Below are 3,856 nucleotides of genomic sequence, written 5' to 3'. Positions count from 1 at the left end.
AAACCCTGTCTCTACTAAAAATTCTAAAGATTAGCCAGGCATGGTGGTAGGTGCCTGTAATCTCAGCTACTCGGGAGGCTGAGGTAGGGAGAATTGCTTGACCCTGGGACGTGGAGGTTGCAATGAGTTGAGATCGCGCCACTGCACTCCAGCCTGGGAGACAGAGGGAGACTCCGTCTCAAAAAATAAAAATAAAAATAAAAATAAAAAAGAAAGAAAGAATCAGAAGAGAGGAGGCTTCTCAGAGATTGAGCATTTTTTTCCACGAGAGACTTGGCATTCCCTAAACAGTCTATTTAAATCATTGGACTGTATTATGCATTTAACAGACTTGAGCATTAACTTAATTAATTTTTCCTTCGACTGTTGAAGACTTAGGGAAAGGACTAAAATAAAGAAGTTACCATTTTCTGCACATCTCAATTTGAGTGTGTGACACACTTTGCAAACCTGTTATATTTGCAAAGCTCAAAGCAAAGCAATGGTTTAAGGTGGCATGCAAAACTGACAGTTCTCTTTTCCCATTTCTCCTCTTTACTTCTGCTTCTCAGGTTTTGCAAAGTCAGCGGAGAATGGAAGGCAATGTTCTGAGATTCCACATTTGGGCAATTGATTGAATGATGCTGTAACACACAAGACTGGAATGGAGTTGAGACTGGGAACCTGATTATGAGCTACATTTTGGACAAGTTTAACTTGATGTAATTACGCATTACCAGTATCAAGCTATGTCTTGCAAATTGTGGGTATCTACTTGGAGCTAAAGAGATTGGGACAGGAGATATAGATTGGAGAGTTTTCAACATATGAGTGATAAATGAAGCTGTTGGGATGGATGAGATCCCCTCCAATGAACAGTAAGAACATATATTTTTGGTAGAGAAAAGGGCTAATGATAAAGACTGAGAAAAAAGAATGTTAGTAAAATGGCCAACTGGGAAAAAGTGACAGAGCTGTGGAAGGCAAAAGAAGTTTCTTTCTTTCTTTTTTTTCTTTTCTTTTTTTTAAGATGGAGTCTCATTCTCTCACCCAGGCTGGAGTGCAGTGGCGTGATCTCAGCTCACTACAACCTCTGCCTCCCCAGTTCAAGCAATTCTCCCGCCTCAGCCTCCCAAGTGGCTGGGATTACAGGCACATGCCACCACGCCCAACTAATTTTTGTATTTTTAGTAGAGATGGGGTTTCACCATGTTGGCCAGGCTGATCTTGAACTCCTGACCTCAGATGATCCGCCCGCCTTAGCCTCCCGAAGTGCTGGGATTACAGAAGTGAGCCACCATGCCTGGTGAAGAAATCCGTTTATTTAGACATTCTCTTCTTAGGCATTTTTAAGTTTTCCCACTGCTGTAATACCACTGTGTATTTGTCACTTTCAGTCTTCTCTTCAAACACTTTTTTTTGGGAGAATCTGCATCACTGTCTCTGTTCCTGCTTCCTTATCCTCTCCAATGAGAAGATCCAATGTATCTCCCACTTTGACCATTCTGCTTTTCTTCCATAATTTTTCCCCATTCAGCCTGAATTCACCTTTGCAGAATGCATCTCCCACTTTGTTTCTTCCAATATCCAGGCTTGTCTTCAGGACAACGTCATCCTGAAAAGACCGCACTACTGTTTCCAGGTCTTGATAGTCTTTGCTATAGTAAGGCCATCCTCAAGCTCCTCTTCCTGCTCACTCATCTCGTTCTGATCACTTTCTGCATCAGAGTCCTCCTCATCTCCTGTTTTTTGCCGATACTTTTTACTAGATTTTGTAGAGCTTATATTACTTTTGAGTCTTATGGAAAATGGAAAAAAATATTCCAGAGATATTAAAAGCCCCGGGAGTCTCAGTGAGAAAATGTTATGGAAAAGTGTTTTATAATTTGGTGCATGTAACTTGGTACTAGAAAAATACAAGTACTGATTCCAGGAAGTACAGAGTTTGTGTGATGAAGGTGTTCCTCAGAGAACACCCCAGAGTCCAATCCAGGTATCTGGCTTTCTTAAAACACCAGCATGCAATTTGACACTAGTCATAGCCATGGCACTTATAACCTGTATGTCAGGGCCTCCGAACAGACTCCTTTTTTCCTCTGAAGTCCACAATGCTTACTGTTGGAGAACCGTCTATTGGAGATGAGAGGAGACTCAGCGAGAAGAGTCAGGAGGCCCGCAGTGGGCGGGGCAGGAGCTGCTGGCGCTTGGACTAGCCCTAAGGTTTTGGCAGTGAAGATGCTGGGAAGTGGTAGAGCTGAGGACAGTTTTTGAGTGGAATTCCATCAGGACTTGATGGGTTTGGATGTGGCATTAAAGGGAAGCCTGGCTCAGAATAAAAGGGAAGTTGCAAGAGGATTGAATGATAGATAAAGAAGTCCCCAGAAGGGGTGGGAAAATGGGTTCAGCATTGTTGTGTGTGTGTGTGTGTGTGTGTGTGTGTGTGTGTGTAGGGAGGTTAAGACTTGATCAAAGCCTGGGCAAAAAGCAAGACCCTGTCTCTGCAAAACATTTTAAAAATATTAGCTTGGCGCAGTGGTGTTCTCCTGTAGTCCCAGCTACAGGAGGCTGAGGCAGGAGGATTGCTTGAGCCCAGGAGTTCAAGGTTGCAGTGAGCTGTCATCATGCCACTGCACTCTAGCCTGGGCAGTAGAGCAAGATCCTGTCCCCCTCCTGAAAAAAAAAAAAAAAGAAAAAGACTTGATTGGGATGCTTTTTTTTAGGCCCAGACAAGAAGGAATGGAACATGTAAACAGAGAAACAGTCTATGACTTTGACAAATTCCGGGATCTCTCTGAGCCTTTTCTGTAAAACAGAGGCTTGTTGTTGGGATTCACACAGCTCATAAGTGCCCAGGGCCTGGCATAATGCCCGGCACCATAGCAGGTAGGGAGAGAAAAAGAGCTTTGCAATGGGGACAGAGGAAGCTTGAGGGAGCCCCTTTCTCTGGATGATGTTCTCTTGGTGAACTAGGAGAGGAAATGATCCGAGGGCAGGGGCCTGGGGCAGGAGTGGCTTTGGGGGCAGGAGAGTGATAATATTTAGAAAGCTGCCGCCGAGGAGGCTAAGGAAGATCAAGGGCTATGACTTCTGAGGGCCTTGCTGTGATTCAGTTATGTTTTTTTCCCCCTTGAAGCATTTTTTTAAGCCAACTGTTTCATTGAAAACTGAAAATCTCTCTGTACAGAGTCCAAAAACAACAGAAGTCCTATTACAATGATAAGACTTGACAGGAAAACAGCACTCAAGGGAGCTGTTCCCAGGCCGCCCTGGGTAGGAGGCTTCTCTAGTGACACTGTCCTTCCCCATCCACGGCAAAGACCGACGTGAGCCTGGTCCAGGCTGGGGACTCTGAATTGACTGTGCTGTGTGAAAGGGACAGAAGGGTTCCGATGCCAATTTACTTCCAATCCATATGTAGGTTTCCTTTACAGAGGGCCATGGGGTTAGGTCATATCCAATTAGAGGGAGTGAGGAATAGGCTGGCATGCAGTGTTTCGATATATAATTTATATGGCAGCTGGGCACAGTGGTTCCTATCTATAATCCCGCCAGTTTGGGAGGCCAAGGCGGGAGGATCGCTTGAGCCCAGGAATTCAGGACTAGCTTGGGTGATATAGTAAGACCCCATCTCTACAAAAAAATAAAATAAAATAATTAGCTGGGTATGGTAGCATGTGCCTGTATTCCAAGTTACTCCGGAGGCTTAGGTGGGAGGATCGATCGAACCCAGGAAGTCGAGGCTTCAGTGAGCCATGATCGGGTCACTATACTCCAACCTGGGTGACAGAGCAAGGTCCCGTCTCAAAATAGATGAATAGGCCGGGCGTGGTGGCTCACGCCTGTAATCCCAGCACTTCGGGAGGCTGAGGCAGGCGGA

At 45.0% G+C, this 3,856-nt stretch overlaps 1 pseudogene; it reads right to left on the bottom strand.

The window, feature by feature from the left end:
* Positions 1 to 1,299: 1,299 nt before the first annotated feature.
* On the bottom strand, positions 1,300 to 2,031 carry LOC100611186 (mitochondrial transcription rescue factor 1-like; annotated as a pseudogene).
* Positions 2,032 to 3,856: the final 1,825 nt, after the last annotated feature.

Source organism: Pan troglodytes, chromosome 5, assembly GCF_028858775.2.
Source record: "Pan troglodytes isolate AG18354 chromosome 5, NHGRI_mPanTro3-v2.0_pri, whole genome shotgun sequence".
NCBI lineage: Eukaryota > Metazoa > Chordata > Mammalia > Primates > Hominidae > Pan > Pan troglodytes.
Note: the sequence above shows the minus strand (reverse complement) of the source record. Positions and strands in the feature narration are given on the sequence as shown.